The following is a 25,886-nucleotide window of genomic DNA, read 5'->3' on the forward strand; positions in this document are numbered from 1 at the left end:
AACTTAACAGAAGACCATGGGGGAGGGGAAGAAAAAAAATGGTTAGAGAGGGAGGGAGCCAAAACATAAGAGACTTAAAAACTGAGAATAAACTGAGGGTTGGTGGGGGGTGGGAGGGAGGGGTGGGTGGGTGATGGGAATTGAGGAGAGCACCTGTTGGGATGAGCACTGGGTGTTGTATGGAAACCAATTTGACAATAAATTTCATAATAAATAAATAAATAAATAAATAAATAAATAAATAAATTGCATCATCTTAAAAGATAACCACTTTATTATGCTTCTTTAAAATCCCTGAATAGTGTAAATCACCCCAGTTATACTGCCAATTTAAACCTATATAAAATATTAGAATTAATAAGTAAATTCAGCAAGATCCTAGGTATAAAAATAACTATAACTTCTATATGCTAACAACAAAATATAAAATTAAATATTTATATCATCAGAAATAGGAATAAATTTAATGAAAAATGTGAGATTCCTATATTAATTTTTTAAATATTGAGAGAATTAAAGAAAATCTAACTAGAGAAATTTATAATCATAAATGAGATTTGCTATTTAAATATCAGTTTCACTCAAAGTTATCTATATATTCAATACAATAATAATCAGAACCCAGATCATTTATTTATTTTATTTTATTTTTCTTGTTAATTTATTTTTTATTTTTTAAACATTTTAAATTTTACTTAAATCCAAGTTAGTTAATATATACTGTAATAATGATTGCAGGAGCAGAATTTAGTGATTCATCACTTACATATAACACTCAGGGCTCATCCCAACAAGTGTCCTCCTTAATACTCATCACCTATTTAGCCCATCCACCCACCCAACACACTCTAGCAATCCTCAGTTCTCTGTATTTAAGAGCCTCTTATGGTTTGCCCCCCTCTGTTTTTATCTTATTTTTTTCTTCCATTCCCATATGCTCATCTGTTTTGTTTCTTAAAGTCCACATATAATATGATATTTATTTTTCTCTGGCTGCCTTATTTCACTTAGCATAATACACTCTAGTTCCATCCACACTGTTGTAAATGATAAGTTTTCATTCTTTTTGATCGCCCAGTAATATTCCATTGTGTATATATATCACATCTTCTTTGACCATTCGCCAATCAATAGACATTTGGGCTCATTCCATAATTTGACTATTGTTGATAGTGCTGCTATAACCATTGGGGTGCATGTGCCCCTTCAAATCAGCAATTTTGCATCATTTGGATAAATAACCTAGTAGTACAATTGCTGGGTCATAGAGTAGTTCTGTTTTTAATTTTTTGAGGAAGCTCCATACTGTTTTCCAGAGTGGCTGCACCCAGTGTGCATTCCCACCAGTGGTGCAAAAGTGCTCCTCTTTCTCTGCATCTTCACCAACATCTGTTGTTTCCTGAGTTGTTAATGTTAGCCATTCTGACAGGTGTAAGGTGGTATCTCATTGTGGTTTTGATTTGTATTTCCCTGATGATGAGTGATGTTGAGTGTTTTTTCATGTGTCTGTTAGCCATCTGGATGTCTTGTTTGGAAGTGTCTGTTCATGCCTTTTGCTCTTTTCTTCGCTGGATTATTTGTTTTGTGGGTATTGAGTTTGATAAGTTCTTTATAGATTATGGATATTAACCATTTTTCTGATATGTCATTTGCAAATATCTTCTCCCATTCCATCAGTTGCCTTTAAATTTTTTGATTGTTTCCTTCACTGTGCAGGAGCTTTTTATCTTGATGAGATCCCAATAGTTCATTTTTGCTTTTGTTCCCTTGCCTCCAGAGGGGCATGGAGACTGCATGTCTTCTGCATGTCCACTTTTCCCAACACCATTTGCTGAAGGGACTGTCTTTTTTTCCACCAGATATTCTTTCCTGATTTGTCAAAGATTAGTTGGCCATATGTTTGTGGGTCCATTTCTGGGTTCTCTTTCTGTTCCATTGATCTATGTGTCTGTTTTTGTGCCAGTACCATACTGTCTTGATGATTACAGCTTTGTAATTAATACAGCTTGAAGTCTGGAATTGTCATGCCTCCAGCTTTGGTTTTCTTTTTTAACATTACTTTGGCTATTTGGGGTCTTTTCTGGTTCCTTAAAAATTTTAGAATTGTTTGTTCTGGCTCTCTGAAGAATACTGGTGTTATTTTGATAGGGATTGCATTGAATATGTAGATTGCTTTGGAAAAAATTTACATTTTAAAAATATTTGTTCTTCCAATCTATGAGCATGGAATATTTTCCATATCTTTGTGTCTTCTTCAATTTCTTTCATAACTTTCTATAGTTTTCAGCATATAGATCTTTTACCTTTTTGGTTAGGTTTACTCCCAAGTATTTTATGGTTTTTGGTGCAGTTGTAAATGGGATTGATTCCTTGATTTCTCTTTCTGCTGCTTCATTATTGGTGTATAGAAATGCCACTGATTTCTGTACAATTGATTTTGTATCCTGCGACTTTGCTGAATTCATGTATCAGTTCTAGTAGCCTTTTGGTGGAGTCTTTCCAGTGTTACATGTAGAGTATCATCTCATCTGCGAAAAGTGAAAGTTTGACTTATTCCTTGTCAATTTGGATGCCTTTTATTTCATTTCATTTCATTTTTCATTTTGTTTGGATGCCATTTATTTCATTTCATTTCATAGCCTATTTCTGAGGCTAGGACTTCCAACACTATGTTAAACAACAGTGGTGAGAGTGAACATCCTGTCATGTTCCTGACCTTACGGGAAAAGTTCTCAGTTTTTCCCCATTGAGGACGATATTAGCTGTGGGTCTTTCATATATGGCCTTTATGAACTTGAGGTATGTTGCTTCTATTCCTACTTTCTTGAGGGTTTTTATCAAGAAAGGATGCATATTTTGTCAAATGCTTTTTCTGCACTTGTTGAGAGGATCGTGTGGTTCTTATCCTTTGTTTTATTAATGTGATGTATCACGTTGATTGATTTGTGGGTATTGAACCAGACCTGCAGCCCAGGAACAAATCCCACTTGGTTGTGGTAGATAATTCTTTTAATGTATTGTTGGATTTGGTTTGCTAGTATCTTGTTGAGAATTTTTGCATCCATGTTCATCAGGGAAATTGGCCCATGGTTCTCCTTTTTAGTGGGGTCTTTGCCTGGTTTTGGAATCAAGGTAATGCTGGTCTCATAGAAGGAGTTGGAGGCCAGATTGTTTTTTTAAATGGAAATTGATAAGCTGATTCTAGAATTTATGAGGAAATTACAGGGTTAAAAAATATCTTGTTGCTCATAAAGAACAACGAAGGTATAAGACTTACGTTGTCAGAAATCACATTTATTATAAAGCTACAGTAATTAATGCAGAATACCACTGGCGTAGACATAGACAAATAGAGCAATGGACTGGAATAAGAATACAGGAACAGACTGATTTGTGACAAAGGTGAAACTTTAGTGTAATGGGGAAAGAATGGTCTTTTCAATTAATAGGTCAACTGGAAATACATGTAGAAAAAATGAATCTGACCTTTATCTGATACAATACACAAAAATCAATCCCAGATAGATTGAAAGTGTAAACATGAGAGAATATAATGTGATCTGGCGTTAGTCAAAGAATTTTTAATTTGGACATAAGGCCACTAACCATCAAGCAAAAGGAAAAAAAATATTGATCATATTACATTAAAATTAAGAAATTCTGTTGATCAAAAGACACCAACGAAAACATAAAAAGGCAAGTGAGAGAGTGAAAGAAGATATTTACAACGCATTTTTCTGACAAAGGAGACTATATCAGGAGCTCCCACAAGTCAACTAGGAAAATTTAGCTAACCCAGTGGTGTGGGGCATAATGGGTCAAAGATACATCTAGACACTTCAGAGAGGACTAATACACATATGAAAAGGTGTTCCACTTCTTCCGTCATCAGAGAAATGCAAATTAACATTATAATGCAACACCACCGCATCCCTACTGAAATAGCACATGCATGGAGCACGTGGTCTACCTCCCACCAGCAGCGTGCGACACGTGTAGCCATTCCATAGCCATGCTAACATTTGTCTTTGGAAGACTGGTTGGCGGTCAGTAGTTACTAAAGCTGAACCCTAGGACCCATCAGTTTCATTTCAAGGTACACACTCCTGAAACTTGTACCCATGCCCATAGCAAACTATTGCTACATGCAACAGCATGAATGAAATTCACAAACATCATAATGAGAGAAAGATTGCAGATACAAAAGAGTACATACTGCGCGACTCTGTTTACAGGAACTTCGCAAACAGACAAAACAAAAATCGCTGACGACAGAAGTCTGGATAAAGAGTGGAGGTCAGTGACTTGCAGGGACCTGAGGGGAAACTCAGGGCCCTGGTTTTATCTAGGTGCTGGTTGCATGGATGTGCACACTTTATGAAATTCATTGGAGTGTCCATTTATGATTTGTGCTCTTTTCAGTATGTCTGTTATACTCCATCAAAAAGGCAATAAAAAAAGTAACATATGACCCCATGGAAAACTTCTGTTTGCCCCAGAAAAATGAAGAGTCTTGAGGGGCAGATATTGCAAACAACATTGTATCTCCATCTAGGGTCTTGTTTCGTGGTAAGTAAGATTAGTGAATGAGTTGGGTGAAAACCACTACCTGGAGTGATATGGAAGGTAGTGCACTGTGTTTCCTTTAAGTGCAACATGACTTCATTAGTTCCATTTCATTTGTGCCATGTCTATGAGGATAGTGATTGCCATGGTGAGGATCAAAACTGACAAACTGAGAAGACTGGTTCCCTGTTAGCAAGATACATCTGCACATTTTCCCCTTCTTATCAGCCCATCTTTTGAGGAGTTTCAATCCCATTCACTGATTTCCTGAACTACCACAGAATTCTTTCCATCAAGAAAAAGAAATACATATAGGTAATATATAAAGAGACAGATAGAAAATACTTGGAAAAATTTTAGAGGTTCCCTGGTCTTTTTCTCCTCTGGTTATCCATTTTCAAAATGGGTGACAGAAGAGAGAGAGAGAGAAAAAAAAAAGACAATGTATCCAAATCGATTGAGCTAATTGGTGATAGAACTCAGATGAAAACCCAATTCTGGTGATTGTCACTCTGTGCTCTCCCTACTGAATTGAGCCGCTCCATTATCTCATAACAGCCATTGTTTAATTGCTGTGCTTTGTTGTGCACTCCCTATTAAAATATTGCTTGTCACCCTGCAACATTGCAGTTTTCTTCAGGATGGGGATTATGTCTTACCTGACCAGGGACTGACACACAATACACTTTTCCATCATCACTGCTAGCTGACTCAATCAGGCAAATCAATTACTCCACACATTATTCAGATTACATTTTTTCAGACCATGTAAGGAAGACATAATGGTAGCATGAAATAAAATAGAACAGTCTCTGGGAGGAGAGTTTATGCCAGCATAGGCAGTCATGGTCAGGTTAACAGACTTTAAATTCCCCAAGTCTCCCTTTATCCCTGAACAAATGTAGTCTACTTGCCATGGATGAAGAACTCTACATTGAAGAACTCAATCCAAGGAATTTAGGCTGGCTCCTACTCAGTCCCTCATTTACTTGGAGCTGAAAATCAAGGGAGAGAAATGATATTTTCATTTTATTTAAACTCACATTCATTTCCCATCAAATTTCCCACATTTGCCCCTTAAATGGGTGCTCTTTATTTTTTTGGCTCATTATTTATTATCATTTCATTTAGTTAGAAATGGAAACTTCAAGAGGTTTGATTAAGAGATTAAATTACTGGACTTTTGAGAAGTAAAAATAATCTAGGTATGGGTTGCATTAGGTTTCAAAATATTTGGGGTTTTGATCAAATCTCTAAACACACTATTGCCAAATATTCCCCCCTTCTTTTCAAATTTTAAACACATGTATGTTTTCAGGGAAATTCAATACAAAGTTTTCAGAATGACTGTTAAAGATATGAAAGCTTTCTAAAATGCCTTTTCCCTGAAAAGTAAAACAAATTTTTCCTAAAATAAAATTAGAGAATTAAGAAAGTCTGATCCTAAAAAATGCAATCATTTAATTTCATGTTCTAAGCAACCTCTTAAAAGCTACAGATATCAATTCAGTCAAATACCTTCAACATTTACCAAGAAAAGTTTTTCAAGAAACTGTAAGTTGATCACTTACAAGGTGCTGTGCATTTTATATCTGGTGCTTTATTTATTTTTGAGGACAGCTCTTAGTTGAAGGAATTATTAGTACTTTAAAAAATTGTTATTTAAATTCTAGTTAGTCAACATACAGACCAACATTGGTTTCAGAAGTAGAATTCAGTGATTCATCACTTATACATGATACCCAGTGCTCATCATAATATTTCCCCCATCCCATATGTTCATTTGTTTTGTTTCTTAAATTCCACATATGAGTGAAACCATATGGTATTTGTCTTTCTCTGACTGACTTATTTTTCTTAGCATGACACACTCTAACTCCATCCATGTCATTGCAAATGGCAAGATTTCATTCTTTTTGATGACTGAATTATATTCCGTTATATATAATGTATATATTATTATATATACCTATATTATATGTATATTATGAATATATTATTATCCATTATGTATCATATATATGGACTTTTGAGAACTAAAACTAATCTAGGTATGGGGGTGTGTGTGTGTGTGTGTGTGTGTGTGTGTGTGTGTGTGTATATACCACATCTTCTTTATCCATTCATCAGTCAATGCAAATTTAGGCTCTCTCCATCATTTGGCTATTGTTGATAATGCTGCTATAAACATTGGGGTGCATGTACCCCTTCAAATCTGTATTTTTGTATCCTTTGTGCAAATATATAGTAGTGTAACGGCTGGGTCATAAGGTAGTTCTATTTTTAACTTCTTGAGGAACCTCCATACTGTTTTCCAGAGTGGCCAAACCAGGAATTATTAGTTCTTGAGAGGTTGAGTCAGTTAGTCAATCAAAGAAAGAAAATGGCAGAGCTGAGATTTCACACTAAGTCTGCTTGATTGTAAAGACTGTGAGCTTTAAAAATAATGACCATGGAGTGTTTTCGAGCTGGCTTAAGGTAAGAGATACAAAAAATAGCATGAAAATATAAACTTTCATTACTCTATCTTAGGCTGTGAAGAAAAAAAGAAAAAAAGAAGAAAAAGAAAACACCGTTAAGTAAAATCTTCAAAGACATTTTAGGTCATGGAAGTTTTTAGCTTTCAGCATACCTGCCAGGACCACCTAATGTTATCTAGAAAATATTCTCTGGGAGCTAAAAATTAATTGGCAAAGTTAAAGAAATGAACAGAAATTACTATAGCAATCAGCGCTATCTTTCATTGTGGCACAAAGTCATCTTTTCAGTACTTAAAAAATTTTTTTTAATGTTTTTATTTATTTTTGCACGAGAGAGAGAGAGAGAGAGAGAGAGAGAGAGAGAGAGAGAGAGAGAAACAGAGCATGAGTAGGGTAGGGGCAGAGAGAGAGAGGGAGACACAGAATCTGAAGCAGGCTCCAGGCTCTGAGCAGTCAGCACAGAGCCTGACGTGGAGCTAGAACTCGTGAATCGCAAGAGCATGACCTGAGCTGAAGTCAGACGCTTAACCGACTGAGCCACCCAGGCGCCCCATCTTTTCAGTACTTAACAGAAAAGAATGCCAGGAGGAGAAGAAGTGCTCACGAACTAAAAATGACTCTCAAGAAATGAAGTAGATCGAAGATAATGTGTGAGAGCAAGTGGAGTCCTGATGAGTCATAATATTTTGTTTCAACTCAACTGAACATGCATTTATTGGCAACCATAGAAACATTTGAAAACTCATCCAAAAATGTCATGGAGTGTCCATTTGAATCTGAAAACTACTAAGAAAGGCAGTGATGGCTAGAACCACACAACTAATTTTTGAGGAGATGAAGACATCTGTGATTACTTCAGGGTCATGGTGACAGGTCACGGACAGAAGTTACTATCATCACCTCTACCTTTGAGATAGAAAAACAGTCTCCACAAGAGCAAAGGTCCACCTAAGTTCATGCGATCCATCAGAAAATAGGGCTACCCATTAGTCACCTCCCTCCCATTCCAAAGCTTGGTTGGGCAGATCATACAAATGACACAGACAGACATAATCATACAACAGATCATTTACAGTGCTAGCCAGTAGTCATCATTAGGTTTCAGCACCATGGCTACTCCCGAGAATTATGGGGCTAAGGATCCAACCCATTGCCTCCCAGTTTAAACAAAATGAACATATGGCAGCATCTCAACCACATTTCCAAGGGAAGAGTCTGCATGGGGAAAGAAGAATGCAGTGGTCCTGAGAGGGGTTGCATTGAATAATCGGGGAATTCCAGAGAAATCTAGTAACTAGTCACAGTTTTCTTATATGTATGATTGCATGACAAGTTCTTATATTGGCCAATAATTTTCTAGGGAGCAGGAAAGAAGTACAGTACCAGATAAACCAACCGAGCAGGTTTCCATTTCTATGCCTGCTCTTCGGGGGTGTTAGGAAACAAGCAGTGCATTGCAGAGATTCTATATTCCAGACACAGGAGGTGTATGGGATAATCAGAGTAATGCCTTCTCATTAAAAGAACGAATGTCACCTACGGTCACATGGGAATTTTTCATTGTGTCTTCAGTCAGTCGCATTTTATATATAAAATGATAGTAGATATGATAACAACAGCTATTGTTCATTGAGCAGTTATTGTATGCCAGATATTATCATAAAAAACAGTGGAAATAGTGGCGAACATCTTACAGATAGCTGTGAAAGTAGCTTGTTCAATGTCAAACATTAAATGTAGAATGGGGACTTGGACCCAGATCAATCTGGCCAAAACCTCATTGAACTTAGAACCATATTATCCTATCTTCCACAAAATGCGGTCTCCACCATTCTTCTCTGATGTGTGTTTACTTAAAAAATTGTGATGCTCTATATATGCTCCCCTGTGATTCTGGGTAAGGATTGGTTTTAAAGGGGTGAGTTGTTTCCCTTTTCTGTCTTGAACCATAAAATTCAGCAGTTGGACTTAGGATATTTCAAAGACATGAAACCATTTGGAAAGTAGAGATCAGTCATTAATTAAAGCAGTTTACTGGGCAAGGCTCCAACAGGAGTGAGAAACTGGGTGCAAGCCTGTTGCTTTTAAATGACCATAACATTTATTTGGCTGCAGAGATACTCCTGGAACAATTAATCAATTCCCCTATCCTTTTCTATTCAAACTTTGAGCAAACCTTACTTTATCTAAACCAATTGCCTTGCAAGGCCATGATACATCAGGATAGCAAAATCACTTCTCGAACAAAGTAAAGACTAAGGCTTTCCTTCAGATGTTCCTGAAGATGGATGAAAAGAACCTGGGACATAATTTTACTTCTGACCAGCCACAAAATGCTCAGCCAAATAAATTACCAAGGAAAGTCAGACAAAAGCCGGAATGTCAAGGGTATGATTATTTCTCATCTCTTCCATTACCTTCAATTTGTTCTCTTGCTGGGTAGCAGCAAACTTGCCAGAGCAAGAATGGCTTTAGCAGCAGAAAGATATTGAGTCGAAATGACTGAGCTGGTCACACAGGCATGCAAAGAGAACAAAACACCAACAGCAAACCACAGTGTAATGGCCTTCCCGCTTAACTGGCATCGAGTGGTGAGCAGAGAGATGCTGTTTCAGCTAATGTGGTGGCCAGTGAAGGAATAAATTTCCCTTTTCAGACTGAAGTGTTTCTTCTGTAGAGGTTACTAAAAAACAAACAAACAAAAACAACAAAAACACCAACCACCCAGGGTTGGAGACTCTAAACAAACACTCCACTCTCCCATCCGCAGAGTAAAAACAACACAGCTTTAGGCCCTGGCCGAAATCAGAGGTCACTCCTTTCTCTGTCTTGGGCCTGATTTTGGTTTTTAAGATGAGCTATGAAGGAAAACATTAGAATGAGAGGCTAAGAATGGCCCCTGCTCTGTGACCTAAATTAGCACTCACTGGTTTTAGGTCTCATAAGATTTTCTTTTCTTTGACTCAAGTCTCAACACATATAGACTTTCTATCTGTTCTGGAAGACTCCAGAACGAAAGGTTTGGCTTTCCTTTCAGTGACAACTCAGAGGTAGGGGAGTATCTAGCTCCCTTTCATCATTGTCCATTGGACAAAAATGATTGGTGGTGACAAGATCCTATCCTCATTTTTCTCATCTGAGTAGAGTCCAGTGGGTACGTCTTCTCTGCTCTTTGGAGGTAATTTTGAAAATCAAGGGAGCATGATTGTGTACAGAGTTTTTTATGGGAATGTAGCAGGCATTCCATGTTCTATTTGTCACCATGTGTGAAATGTATACTTCTAAGAAATTGCCACATGTATTTCAATGCAACTGGCTTAATGATCCTGTCAAAAAAAATCATTTGGGGGCACCCCGAGTGGTTCAGTCAGTTGAGTGTCCAACTTCAGCTCAGGATGTGATCTCATAGTTTGTGGGTTTGAGTCTGGCATTGTGCTCTGTGCTGACAGCTCGGAGCCTGGAGCTGGCTTCGGATTCTGTGTGTGTGTGTGTCTCTCTCTCTGCCTCTCCCCTGCTCATGCTCTGTCTCTCTCTCTCTCAAAAATAAACATTAACAAAAAAAATGAAAAAAATAATTTGTTATGTAATGAGTGTTAGGACATTCTGGGTTTATAAAAGGGAATGTGATCAATAGTCTCCCCCAGAACACCAACCCTGAAGGAGGCAATTTAGAATGCTGGGTTCAAATCTCTGCTCAGCCTTTCGTTAATTGGACAGCTGTTGGACCTCACTAAATCTAAGTGTTCGTAGCTGTGATGTGAGAATTATAGGCCTATAGCATTTCATACCAGGGATGAATTCCAGAATATTTCTCACATTTCAAAATTTGCATGATTCAGAACTAATTTTCCCACAGGGATGCATGTAAAGGGCATTATTTCAGATTTTGGGCATATAGTCATTCTTCCTTTCTATTTCAAATTTGCATAACAGAAAACATCATTGCAATGATAACAGTATCCTGACTTCCTGGCATTCTTTTGAGGAATCAGTGAGATAATCCATACATATAAATATGTCACACCTGGCACAATTGTTACTAATTATATTGTTATTAGCACCTACTCCCACTGTACTTCTATTATTAGTACTAGTACTCTGAACCTATGTCTCATCATCTCAAGGACAACTGTCAAATTCCTCTTTAGTACAACTCTATCATTGAAAAAAACCCTATTTATTTATTTATTTAAAAAATTTAAAAACATATTTCTTTTTGAGAGAGACAGAGCACGCATGGGGGAGGGGCAGAGAGAGGGGGAGACACAGAATCGAAGCAGGCTCCAGGCTCTGAGCTTGTCAGCATGGAGCCTGCTGTGGGGCTCGAACCCACGAACCCATGACCTCAGCTGAAGTTGGTCACTTAACTGAGCCACCCAGGCGCCCCTGAAAAAATCTAATTATTTGAAAAGAAATGGTCCCTTCAGAATTGCTTTGACTGAATTATGCTTGAGAAGGAGCATAATTGTATGAGAAGTTTTTATGCAGAGTTAGCACTGTGAAATGGGCCACTGCTCTCTGTGCTGTTTGCTTGTGAGTCTGGTCATCACATCTTACAAGAAAAATTCCTGGCTGATCTGATTACCAGGAATGGTGAAGAGTGTGGGGATTGCTTTAAAATCATGATCTGTGTGAACAGGATAATGGACAAATCTTCCTTCTTAGACTTCCAAAGAGCCACAGCTAGATCAATAGCTTGCCTACGACATTTGTGTATCATCAAAACACTTTTTTCTCTTACCTTCATTTTTCTTCTTTTGCACAATCTTTAATTCATACTACTTTGCATGTGGAAGGAAGCCTTGTAAGCTCTTTGCAATCCTTTCTGGAGAAAAAGTAGGGTAGGAATGAATGAATGAATGAATGAATGAATGAATGAATGAATTCCCTTAAGAGAAAACATGAGGAGCACATAGAACACCTTTCAAGCCCATGCTTGCTGATCATAAATCTTCATCTAAGATTCTGTAGAAATTATTAAGTTGAACTTCACCATCTCCTGCCACGAACATTTGTCTATCTTTTCTGCAGGCCCAGTTTATCTGTTTTTATTTGAGAAACATCCCCTTCCAAAGACAGGCCCTGAGGTTTTGGTGGAAAAGATACCACTCCTGGCTCCCGGGCAGTTGGCCTGGTGTAGGAGCCCTTCACTCATCTCTGGCCTCGATTACCGGTTCACAAATGAGTTTATAACCTCAGCTGGGACTTGGGTATAGTTCTTGGGAAGAAGTCCTCTTTCTGCTAGGGTTGCTAAACTGGCATGGCACAAGGTTGGCACATCTAGGGAAGACCACATGGCAAAAGCACCTGAGGACAGAGTTGAGAGGAGGGAGAATGCCTGAGTTTGGATGACACTGTTTACACTCCTGAATCCACCTGAAAGGCAAGCCTGCTTGCTGAGGGACTTTTCTGTTGTCTAGCAACGAATCCCCTTTTTTCATTTAAGTCCATTTGACTTATTTGCTACAGATAAGAGTTTGGACTATCATCCCACCTCAAGTTCTAATATTTCCGTTGATTTTTTCTTGCTGAATATAAAGTGAAATATTAAGTTAAAGGAGAACTGAGAAGTCAAAGTTGTTAAGAGTCTCTATCAATCTCCTGCAGAACATCCTCAACATTCCTCATCACTGTTTCAGCCTGACCATTTCCTTGCGGTTAGCGAACTGTAATTGAGAAAGTTTACATCAGATTTGGGTTATCAAATTCTGGAACTTAAATGGAAACTTACAGGCAGAAGAAATACTGTCTTCAAATCAACATGCTGCAAACAGCTCATAAAGAGCTATAATGGTTGCTTCAGAGTTTGAGAAGAGAGGAAGAATCTTTTGTGTGTATGTAACATGTTTTCCATGAAGAAATCACTCTACACACAGGGCTTACATGGTTCCCAGTAACACCAATTACATGATCATTACAATATTGTTAAATGACCAGTAGCCTCAGATTTAGTCTTCATAGAAGATATTTTGAGAGATATATATGGCAATTTCTGTGTCCACTAATTTTATGTAGAATCTTCTATGACTGCTACTGAAATACTACAGTGTCCTGAGCCGACCTTTCATTCTCTTTCCATGCTGTAACCAGTCAGTTTTTCAAAATACACATCTGATCATGTCTTTCCCTAGGGTAAAGGTCTCAATATGGGAGGTGAGGCTACATGCAATCTGGCCCCCACCTACTCCTCAGTCGCACCTAGTATGGTCTCCTCTCTGTCTGGCTCCAGGCTCCTTGATCTTCAGTTCTCCTGTGTGTCACATTCTCTACCTCTGCAGGACCTTTGTTTTTTACTGTCTCCTTTGTCTATCAAATTCTTTGCATTACAAGTGAAAGCAAGATTCTTTTTTTTTTTTAATATACTTAGAGAACTATGTTCCTTTCCATCACCACAATTGTCTCATGTTACAGTTAAACACTTTACTTCATGGTTATGGACCATGTGTCTCCTAGAAGACAGGCTGTTCCAGACAGTAGGAACTTTGGCTGCCCAAGCTCATGGTTGCTTACCCTGGTGCTTGCTGCAGAACCTGAAACTCTCAACTGTCAATTCTCTGTCTTTGTTCTGTTCCCCTCTCAGTGGTGTTTAACACAAATAACCACTCCGTCCATGGAACGTGTCATAACTCAGCTTCTGGGGTTCTGTACTCTCAGACCACCCTCCCCCAACTCATGACCGCTGCTTCTCAGTCTCCTTCATTGGATCCATCTTCATTTCCATTTATTATCCAATTCTGTCTTATTATCCAATGGATTGCATATTTCCTAAGAGCCCAAAGAACAGAAAAAAAAAAATCACATGGGGAAAGATGCCCATTGCCATAGTTACAATAACAAGCAATCTGGAAGGAACTTAAATGTCCACCACTGGGGAAATGGTGCAGAAATTTGTGGTGACATCCACTTTGTGGAACATTATGCTGCTGACAAAATTGAAATCTCTGCATTCTGTCTGGGAACATGACAAATTCCTATGAGGCAATGTTCTATGAAAATCAGGGTACACAAAGATCGTGCTTGTATAATTATAACTTTGTAAAACTTCATGTACAAAAGATCTGGTGAACACTGAAAAATAAATACTGTTACAGAGTGATGGCATTATAGGCACTTTTCTTCCTAGTTTCCAAATGTTTATATTTTATAAAAAGGTGTGTGTATGTATGTGTGTGTGTGTGTGTGTGTGTATGTGTATGTGATTGTGTAGAGAGAGAGGGTGATAGGGAAAAAGAACAGCAAAAATAATTTATACTATAATTTGAAAAATATAACAAAAATGAATATATTTATAGAAATATCATTTAAAAATGAAACCACTGAGAACCATCCTAAAATATTTGCTGCAAGAAATTCCTGCGCATCACAGCACTGAGAGATAGCAGGGCTCTGTGACATCCAAGCCCAGCTCCCAAGAGGCCGTGGATCCTAAGTAGTGACAGGCGGTCTTACAGCAAAGCTTTTTCCCTTGGTGATCTCATGAGTTGTGCTGTCCTCATCCTGGAAAGCAGGGGGTCACCTTGGCCTTTGCAGACCATCTAGAATCCCAGCCTCCCCCTCAGTCTCTTTCTTCTTATTTGCTTCAAGAAAACCATTTGAAGCCAGGGAGTTCCAGGAAGCAGCAGGACAAACATCAGCCTCTCTGCTCTGCCCAAAGCAGCCGTTTCAACCATAGGTGCCCTCAGATTCCACAGTGAGGATGGAATTTAATTGATTGCCAGTAGTTCTTGAGGGTGAATTTGCAAAGCCAACTTCCTTTAAAACAGAAGCCCATGTCTCCGTCTCCAAAGATGTCTCACAGCAACAGTGTGAAATGAATAGACTTCACAACAGTCCTCCATCGGAGAAAACACCCTGGATTACTCCACAGTAAATCTGCAGCCGCAGTTACTGGAACTTCAGAGCAATGAGCCCAACTGTTGAGCTCTGGCACTCCCGAGCATAATTAAAAGACTAGAGCAATCCCGGCAAATAAACAGATGTAATCGCGTAAACTGCATTATAATCTTGTGGACGATATGAGGCCGGTTCACATAGTTTCAGCCAAATAGTAATAATATTAGTAATACAGCTTGTGTGTCTTGAGTGAACACGACATACCTGGCATTCATTAACATTTATGCTTTGCTACAACCTTGGGAGTCCTGCTATCTCTGTTTTATAGATGGACAAACTGAGGCTTAAAAAGGCTAAATAACTAGATCCTTCTCTTTCCCATTTTATTGTTTTTTTTTTGTTTGTTTGCTTCCAGAGCTCTCCCCCTACCCCCAATATCCCCCAACACGTTTTGTATCTTGCTTCTCCTGTCACTGGACTGACTCAGGAAACAGTTCTTGGCTGATAATATGCTATCTAAACGCTTCACGTTTCGAAAAGTACTCTTACGTTCAGAACGACCTAGAACTCATGTTATAACTTAATCCACCTTCATTTATTGTAACCATCTCATGATGGTAAGAATTGTCCCTGAAGGTCTGAGGACTGAGATTGGCCAGGATTGGCTGGGCCCCTCTTATATTATTTTTTGAGGAAGAATGATTTTCTGTGGGCCAATCCTTGGACAGATGCATCAATCTCACTTCTTATCAATTTCACTTATACACACAATCTGATGTTGTTGAAAGAAAAGCATGTGTAAGAGAATCATGTATATCTTTCCCCCAAACCTGTGAGATAGCTATTGTTAGCTGACTTTACAGATAACAACATAATGTCGCACATCCATGCACCTAAGTCTTTTATTCTCAACACTTAATTCAGGGCTGCAAAATACCCGGTAAGTAAGCAGTCAATTCCCTGGTTTGTGCCCATGTTAAACATCACTCATGGTATTTGTCTTAGGTTTGTGTTCCCCAAAAGGAGACCCTGAGATAAGCAAGAAATTTATCGGGGAGTTGATCTCACGGTAAGGAAAGAGACAGTCAAGATAGGGAACTGAAGTAAGCCAGTACCTGGCACGTTAATAAACAGGTTAGCTCTGTGGGCAGGTGGGGATCAGGCCCACTCAGGACCTTCAGGAGCGCACACGCTTGTAAATGAATCTCTACAAGGATATTTTCCATCAACTCTAGCCAGTCCTTGACTGTTTCCAGGAGTATAAGGGGCCAGGCACCTTCTGCCTACCCTGCCTGCCTAGCCCACACTACCAGCCAAGTTTTAGGCCGTAGAAAGTCCCTAAGCAAGGAGTTGGCAGCCTGTGAGAACTGAGCACTGAGTGCTAGGGGGATGTGGGTAGTGACACTGACAGGTTTGGCTGCTACATCCAGAGGCCGTTCTCCACCAGACCTCCAGGCAGCCACCACTGTGCAACTGGAATTGGTAAGCAAACTCAAACCTTGGCCATTTTGATTCTTACTCTACAAATTTATAAATGTCTGCTCTAAACAGACAAAGGGCAGTTTGATGTGATGGCAAAGAGCACAGACTGATGTGAAACTACTTGATTTCCCTCCAAGCTACTCATCAAATTGTCATGTGACCTCATGCAAATACTTCATTCCTCCATGTCTCAGGTTTTTCATCAATACCTTGGAAAAATATAGTATCCCATTGGTTTTTGTGGGAATTAAGCGTCTGCCTATCTATCTGTAGTCTATCTATCTAATATCCCTTAGTAATATAAGTGTAATCTGTTGTTATTATCAATATGCTACATGTAATTTATGTAGAAAAGAAAATGCAGTGAGTCTTTAATAATTCTACTTCTCATCCTAATGGTGACTCCTAGTCACCAGGTGATCCAGGGCATGTGCCCATGTAGCTATACTTGATAATTCAGGAAAGAAAAAGGTGAAAAATAATTCATCATTTATCTAAAGGAACATGGACCCAATTTCTATAGCAAGGGAACAAAAGTGTTCTTATTTTTCAATGTGCACAGAAAGAAAACCTCCCTGAAAACAATACTGGGAATCTTGTCCCCTCATTTCTTTGGACCTGAGAGCTGATTTCACCTATTAAGTGGATGCTCAGCTTCTTAAACAAGACAGAATTGAACCTCAGATCTTCAAAGCCTGTATTCTGTAGCCATCCTCTTGGACTCTAATACCGCTGATGATACAGGAACATGTATAAGACAAGAAAATCCACCATTTAAATTACCCCTTTTCTTCTTTGGGAGATAAATCAAGCCAATGGGGCATCTCTTACTTTGCAAGAATGTGTGCTTTCCTCAACCTACTGACTCAGCTCAATTGCAGGCAAGGCAAAAAAATCAATCGGGTAGCCTTGAAAAACAGATTGTAGATCTTTTTTCTTCTGAATCATGAGCTCTGACAATCATGCCCGATATATCACCAAGTAATGCTGGACCTCTCATTCCTTGTCTCAGCATGAGAAAACCTCCAGGAATCTCTATATGTATTAGTCAAGAAATGTCCATATCCTGATGTTAAAATCAATAGGAAAGTATTTTCCTGTCCACTTTCCTCCCTTCATTTTACTTCTGATCAGGCAGAGAAATTCCTTGAATGACATACAGGGCAATGTCCAGAGCAAGGAAGATAATAGGATCTGTAACCCATATGTGTTTTAAATTTAATTTCCCTTTGTAAGGGGGATTTCTGTGACAAAGGGCAAGCTGTAAAACTTTAGGTTAGCTGTATCTGCTAATGAAAAAATAATAAAAGTGTAAAGTCCTTTAAGCTTTCAAATCCTACAGTGCTACAACTCTACAGCTCTGCTGAGAGAGAGAAGTTTGGAATGAGTTGGAAGCTGACTACAAGGAGAATGCCAACTGGAAAAATAAAGTATATTTTTAAAAGGCAGGCAATATGAAGCTATATCATAAATTTTTCTCGTTTTTACAGGGTGATGCTTAGAAGTTAGCAGAGATTCTGAAGACACTAAATGGCTAAAAGCTAGTGTAATACCTTTTCCTGTTGGTCCATCCCAAATGTCAAATTGCAGCATTTATGGACAGTTCCCATACAGAATTATGGCTTCCCTCCTCAAGCACTATGCCACTTTGCTTGAAAGCCTTCCCCTCCCCGCCCCCCCCCCCCCCAGCCATATAGAAGACCGAAAAGCAGATAAAGCTCTCAGGAGCCATTCACAACTGACAAGGGACAGAATGCAAAGAGGACAAGTATCTCCTTATCCCTCAGAGGTCAGTCCTGAGTATCTCCTAGAGTCTTCTATGGGAGCATGACCAAATCCTGTTACCAACGGTGATAACTGCTCATTATCATAGCTTCTCTTGGCTTTATTATCTTCCCTGACTTACTTCCCCATTCCTTTCCAATGCTGCCTGGTCATTTCCGAAATACACTGCTTACACCTGAAACCTTGTCTCAGGATGTAATTTTGAGGGAACCAAAGTCAAGACAACAAGTATAGTGAAAAAATAAATAGGCACTAACTAGAACCTACCAGCAAGGGCTTTATACAGTAAGGCTTCTTAAAGCATCAGGGCTACACCTATTTCACAAGGTGCCTTTGAAACTTAGAGTTCCTGATGAATTGGAGGAAATAAGTGGGAGCTGACAAAACACTAACACTAAAGATTTATGAAAAAGTGTCAAGTTATCAAGTTATATCAGAGTGACTCATAATTATTACAAGAATCAAATAATATATGTAAACACACTTAGTAAACAGGAAAGTATGATAGAAAGACTAGATGGTTTTAGATTTCTTTTTAATCTTGCTCTAAAGCAAGAATAGCAGATATTTTCTGTAAAGAGACAAGATGCAAGGTAGAATAAACAAAATTAGAAACCATGTCTTCAGTGGAAGGGCCATTTCCTTTAAAATAAAACTTGTTGGAAAAAGTGGACAAACGGTTCACTTCACTTCTAAAACGCCTTTGTAGGCAGTGGGGATGGAGTATAAGTGCCATTTTGCAACTGGCCAGAGCTTCCTCCAGATTGCATTAGATTTTTCTGTCAATCCATATCCAGTTGAAACTGACAGCTCAGATACAGACAGGGGGAAGGTGGGGAGCTGATGGAAGTGGGAGACACAGGAGGGGTGACTAATAACATCTATGAGGGTGAGAATTTCCCACTCTGGAGACTAGAGAGTAGGGTGAAGCCATTTTCACCATTAGCCCACAAACATTGATGACCTCAGCGAGCTAAATGGCTCCACCAAGTGGAGAACAGAGCAGAGCCATTACACCAAGCCCCACCTCCTGTGCCCTCCAGGCACATCTCCACTAAGACAAGTTGGTCTGAGAATCAGACCAGCAAGCCCCTTCCCCCAAGAAGACCAGCACAAATCCCTTCTATGAGCTTAGTCTACTGACCATAGACTGCTGCAAAGTTTCAGCTCTAGGGGAAACTGGAACTAGCTTCATTTTTTTGTTTGTTTGTTTTTATTGTTATTGCTTCTGTTTTTGTTGTTGTTGATGTTTATCTTTTCTTTTGTTTTTTGGATACAGAAAGAACAAATTTTTTACCTTTCCATTTTATTTTTATTTTTTTAATTTTTAATTTCTTTGTCTCTCCTTTACTCCTTTCTCTTTTTTCTATCAGACTTCTCTTTAGAAGCAGAACAAAACACATCTAGGATTGAGCTTCCTTTATTTGATTTTTTAAGGTTTTTATTTTTTTTTAATTTTTTTTTTTTCAACGTTTATTTATTTTTGGGACAGAGAGAGACAGAGCATGAACGGGGGAGGGGCAGAGAGAGAGGGAGACACAGAATCGGAAACAGGCTCCAGGCTCTGAGCCATCAGCCCAGAGCCTGACGCGGGGCTCAAACTCACAGACCGCGAGATCGTGACCTGGCTGAAGTCGGACGCTTAACCGACTGCGCCACCCAGGCGCCCCTTGATTTTTTAAGGTTTTTAAATTTGTATTTCATTCTATCAATATTATTACTGTTGTTGTTGTTTCTTCCTCCAAATGACAAGATGGAGGAATTCACTGCAAAAGAAAGAACAGGAAGAAATGACGGCCAGGGATTTAGGCAATACAGATATAAGTAAGATGTCTAAACTAGAATTTAAAACAATGATTTTAGGATACTAGCTGGGCTTGAAAAAAACACAGAAGACACCAGAGAATCCCTTTCTGCAGAAATAAAACAACTAAAATTTAGGCCAAAAATTAAAAATGCTATAACTGAGATGCAAACATAAATGGAGGCCATAAAAATGAGGATGGATGAGGCAGAGGAACAAATTAGTGATATAGAAGATAAGATTATTTTATGGAAAATAATGAAGCTGAAAAGAACAGGGAAACAAAGATCAGAGATCATGAAGGATTTTTCAACATTTTAAAATCTTCCAGGTTAGAACAATTCTTTCCCCACATTTTATTCTTAATGGCATAGAACTTCATTAAATGGTGTTTATCTAAAGCCATATCTGTTTCAGTCAAATATACACAACAAATTCAATGGAAATTGATTCTATGTGTGTTCCAAGGTTTCTCCAAGGATTAAAAACCTGACAGATGGAAAAGGATTTATCTTTGTATTCCACAAGACTTGTAGGTTGAAGATACAAAGCCAATATTTCAAATAAGGCAATAGCCCAACTCAGATGGCACCAAGTTCATTTGTTTTTTTAAATAGAGGGAAATAAAATGTGAGATACAGAAAATGAGATCAATAAATAAAGGAAAGGAGGTGATTTACATTAATGATCTTATAAGTAGTAGAGCTTGGTGAAGGAAAAAGAAAACATTAGTGGAAGGATACCCAATACACAATTGGAACACATGCTTCAGCACACCAGAAAAACAGGAGTACCAAAAATAGAAAAAGTTAAGAAAGGCTAGGAAAAAACTATAATTTAATATTGCTTTTCATATACATTTAGTGAAATTCTGAAAGAGTACATTTAATATTTTGTCACTTAGTATTATTTTTAATTTCTATATCACATGGCTATGCACACCATCTTTGTAGTATGTAGGGTCTTCATCTGGCCTGAGTTACGGTTATGTGCCTGTGTGTGCCTGGAAAGGGAGAAGGAGAGTCTGGGGAGGAAGATTATTTACAGAATGAAAAAAAAGTTAAAAAAAAAACTTACTTTGTCTGGTAAGTAACTCAGGACCATCAGACAATGGTCTTTCACGCTTCCCACTTCCATTCAGTTTTGTTAAAAGAAGTGGCCCTTTTGCTAGAGACATGGTTTCTAACTCTTTGTTTATTCTGCCTTCCATCCTTTTCTCCTATTTTGTTTTTGCATCTCATTTTGATGTTTGTACAGGCTCATTTACAATTTTGTCATGCTCTTTGAATGAAAAAAGTCATTTAAAAATGCTAGGATTCTTTATTTTTCTAAGAATCTCAAAATGTTTAACAACCCATTAGGCTCCATAGTGCCCTGGAAAGACAAAGGAAGAAGACAATCATACATGAGAAATGGAGGAGGGCAGAAGACTCAATGATGTGGTTGATTTTTGTTCCAGAATGCAGGAAGTATGTAATTTTGAAGTCCTTATTTGGCCTATCTGCCAAAACTTCCTTGCCATTTTTGAATTTAGAAGCACTTGGTTCAAATCTTTCTTCCACCCAAAATTTCTGTCTTTCAGTATTTGTAATCGATTTTCATATGCAGTAACCATTAGCTCCTTATTGGGCAATGACCTCCCCAGTGACAGTGACCGTGGCAGAGAGATTGGTTGAAAGTGGGTACTCAGAAAATATTGGGTGGTGGGGATGTGGGGTGGTTCAGTCGATTAAGTGTCCTACTCTTGATTTCAGCTCGGGTCATGATCTCGTGGTTCATGAGCTTGAGCCCCGTGTCTGGCTCTGTGCTGACAGTATGTCGCCTGCTTGGGATTCTCTCCCTCCCTTTCTCTCTTTTCCTCCCCTACTCACGGTCTCTTTGCCTCCCCCACTCATGCTCTCTCTCTGAAAATAAATAAATAAACATTAAAAAAATGTCAGCTGGGTTTTCTCATGCCACTTGAACAAACATTTATTTAGTGCATCCTTAAAGCAAGTGTTGTACTAGCTGCACAATCCTATCATTAAGGAGTCCACAATCTAGTGGGATACAAGACCATAAGAAATGTTACAAAATGCTGAAAACAGCCAACACTCTTCACTCTCTTTTGTCTTCATGCTACGGGCAACACTGAACCTCATTTCCTATCACTATCTCTGCCCCCCCTCCCCACCAATTTCTCCCTCCTCAATCACAATGCTGGGACTTTTGTACTCTCTTAGATGGCTCTATCTCTGGAGAAGTCAAAGTAGGTGATGGAGACAGAGACAGATGAACATTCCTCTTGGGGAAAAATCATGTTTTTTTCTTGTGTTTGGGACTTCAGTTTCTTTCAATTATGACAAGACATGTAACTGTTAAACTCAGCATCCTGCCAGGCTTTGCATGCATTCATTTCACATTTAGTGTGTACCTACTATGTGCTGGGCTTGGTGGCAGGCACTAGGGAAAGCAGTGGTAGGATAGTTAACAGCCCCTATATTTCTGGGACACACAGTAATAATGAAATAAATATTCAGTCAAAACAGGTGCCATCTCAAGACTTTAGGATTGTATAATTCAGGTGATGAGGTATTGTAAAAGTAACAAAAACCTAGAGGAAAGCAATAAAGTATTAATTGACACTGGATGGGGGGGAGCATAATTTTACTCAGTGTCCTGTGAAAAAGGTCCTTGTAATCATATTTAAATGAAATTACATCCCAGTTGTAACAGGAATATGATATATAACAATCCTCAGTGAAATTAATAAAAAAATTTCTCCATCACAAAAACTTATTAAATACATTTCAGTTGCCCCAAATAAAAACTTTTGTATGGTGTGTCCTACTCTGCCTTCTTGTGCCTTAAAGAGAACATTGCTCCTAAATCGGATCAACCAGCCTAAAATTCCAAGTTAGGGTTAGGCCTTGGTCTAGATATAGACCCTCCAATCAGTAGCAAGATGACTTTGGGCAAATGCCTTCATCTCCTTTAACATCAGTTCTTCATCTATAAGATAGGAATAATATTACCCTTTTCCTGGGCTTGATGTGTGTAATAATAAAATAATGTGTATAAAGTGCCCACATCACAGTAAAATGTCCAATAATTGATACCTACTATGGTCATTGTGTTCATTCCTGCTAAAGTGACTATTGATGCTGAGACTCACTCCCAGGTTGACATGCAGACTGTTCCAGATAACACTGTACCTTTCATGTCAGGAGGTCTAAACCATCTACTCTGTCTCTTGGAATGTCAATTCCTTGGGGAATAAGGACCACAGTGTAAATGTTTTGTGCTCAAGCTCTTTGAATAGGGTACTGCATACAAATGCTGGAGATGAGGTTTGAAATCACTCTCCATAGAAATTTTATTAATATTTATAGGTCTACTTGGATTTTCTAATTTCTTTTTACTTAGCTGGTAATTAATTTCTTTTAGGAAATGGTCCACTTCATCTTAATTTTCAAATTTACTGGCATAATTTTTTCTAACATTATAATTCTAAAATTTCTCCTACATTGCAATTACATCTTCATTTTCATTATGTATTTAGTTTCTTTGTTACATTTATTTTTCTCTTGATAAATCATGTCATGTCATGGCCACACCATAGACTAAGGGTAGCAGAACTGGTAAGGGGAAGAAGTGGTTGAGTGATGAATCCCATTTTCAAACAAGCAATAAGCTGTTCTCAAATATATCACATCTCATGCCTACACTAGGTTCTCATCAATGGTGCTCATACCCACCAGTTACAAGTTTGAAGGGGGCTACATACAGCAGCAAACAGACACAGAAATCCAGTGTGGGGTATCTGTGTGAAGCCATGCAAGTTCCTTCTCCGTCCTTCCCCCAGCATTATCATTACCATTTATTTCAAAAATTCAAAAGCTGGAAAGTTTAATGTGCAAATCAAAGGCCGATGAAATACCTAGAGCTCTGCTCAGTGTCCTGATGAATGTGTTAAAGAGAAATGTGATTAGAGAAGTGATAGAGTTAAGCAGGAGATTATGCATCCGGCTCATGTTTTATGGATTCTGGTGGAGTGGGGGATGGGCAGTAAGAGTGCTCTTCTGAATGAAAATAGTCCAAAAATCACTACTGCTTATAGCTTATAGTATTTCAGCAGGAGGGGATCTTGGAGGTGTTAAAGTGTCCCTAACCTGTGGCGTGGATATGAATAATATTTTCAATTAATTCTACCTTGTGTTAGAAAAATTAAAGGAGGAATTGGTCCATTCCAATTGGTCCATATTAAAAGACCTCTGTAAATGTGGAAAGGAGAGACATGTGGAGAAAATCAGTCAGAAGGTCACTAACATAGTTGGCAACATTTACTCCTAAATCTTTAATCCCTGTGCTATGCATGACATAGAAGCAAGGAAAACATTTGTTTCAAGCCCGAATATAGGCAAGACTATGTTCAAGGTGACATAATGTTTAGCTACTCTGTTGGTCTACTTGTTCTGGTCATAGAGATTCTGGAACCTACCCTGCTTGGGGATTATGTGTGTCTCTTATGCTTCCATTATGCTCATACTCTAGTATCTATGGCACCACAGAGTTTACAAAGCATGTTCTCATATATTACTTCAATTGTTTTCCATGTCACCCCAGGAAAATAAACAGCTATTATTTATCATAAATAACTGCTATTATTGTCCAATTTGTCCATATGAAAAAAAGTGAAGCTCAGAGATTGAGAAACCTTTCTGGGGGTTAACAGGTGCTAACTCTCTGGTGAGACTCAAATGAAACCCTAGCTCTGCCTGTTCGCTTGTAGATGACTTTGCTAAAGCAACGTGCACAATGTTTGCCACCTTTCTTGTTCAATAAAGTGTGGATAATCATACATATTTGGCCTGGCGGTGACAGGGAACAGACGTAATATACTTAAGGGCCTAACTCTGTGTCTCATGGAGGAGGTGGCTCAGCAAACGGGAGCTTTTGTTGTTAGCCCAATCCAACATGGCCTTCTAGCTCACCTTGAGTCTGCCACTGACATCGTTCACCAAGAGTTACCTAACAGAGTAAATATCATCAATGCATTAAAAGTGATGTCATAAAGGCAGTGGAAATTAACAAAATACATACAACCATGAAATATTCAGAATAGCTGGACCCAAAGGGAATTTTCAAAGCGCTTAGGATACGATGCTTCCTGAAATCCAGAGAACAACTCCTCATGTGTTTTCCCTGAAATGTATTTGTGTTCTGAACACAGTTGCTTGGGGGGTAGGAAACAGCAGAGGTTATTTCCAGAGGATTAGCAGTTTTCTCTTCTTAATCACCATGGCAGTCTGTGCAAAAGCCAAGATAAAATTAAGGCGGCACCATCCCGTCTCCATTTTACAGCCAAAACTATGGATATATATTGCCAGGCCTCTTCTGCCACCTTATGAGTACGCTGATTTTAGGCAGCAAAGGACGAGCAGCAGTAGTTCATGAAACCAAATCTAATCTCCATGTCCTGGCCTAAAGGAAGGATTTGGAAAGATAGAGTCACAGACACTGGCAGTTTCAAATCAGACTGTGATCCAGCATCTCCCCAATAATGTGAGAAGATCCATAAATGACAAACAAATGAAAATCTGGATTGTTATTCATATTGTTCCTGAGGATGTGCCTTTTATATGTATTAGCACACCTGTGTTCCAGGAAATTACTTACACATGCAGAGCTAATAGAAATTCCATGTATCCACAACTGGCCAAACCATAACAGAAGTCCTTTTATCAGCTAGGGAGAATGAAACACTCTAAACAAGAAAATTCGACCACCCTAGTTATAGCTGTGGAAATATTTCTCCGGAAGCACTTTCTCATTCTCTGAGAAAGTCTACACACTTTAGTCGTACCTCATTAATTCACAGGGCAGTAATTGGGAAGATTCAGTGATAAGGATGTTGAAAGAGGGATATGTACAACATAATATCTGAGGTGTGTAGC

General features: G+C 38.6%; 1 long non-coding RNA gene across 3 annotated transcripts in view; it reads right to left on the minus strand.

Moving 5' to 3' along the window:
- Window positions 1-5,475: 5,475 nt before the first annotated feature.
- Window positions 5,476-25,886, minus strand: part of LOC109492695 — a 124,491-nt gene continuing 104,080 nt past the window's right edge. For all 3 annotated transcript variants that reach the window (XR_006587320.1, XR_006587319.1, XR_002736659.2), the window contains 4 exons: window positions 13,557-13,811; window positions 12,541-12,712; window positions 11,788-11,871; window positions 5,476-5,561 (listed from right to left, as the gene is read on the minus strand). This is a non-coding gene — a long non-coding RNA (uncharacterized LOC109492695). The remainder of the gene's footprint in view (window positions 5,562-11,787; window positions 11,872-12,540; window positions 12,713-13,556; window positions 13,812-25,886) is intronic.

The sequence above is a fragment of the Felis catus genome, chromosome D2 (genome assembly GCF_018350175.1).
Source record: "Felis catus isolate Fca126 chromosome D2, F.catus_Fca126_mat1.0, whole genome shotgun sequence".
Taxonomy (NCBI): domain Eukaryota; kingdom Metazoa; phylum Chordata; class Mammalia; order Carnivora; family Felidae; genus Felis; species Felis catus.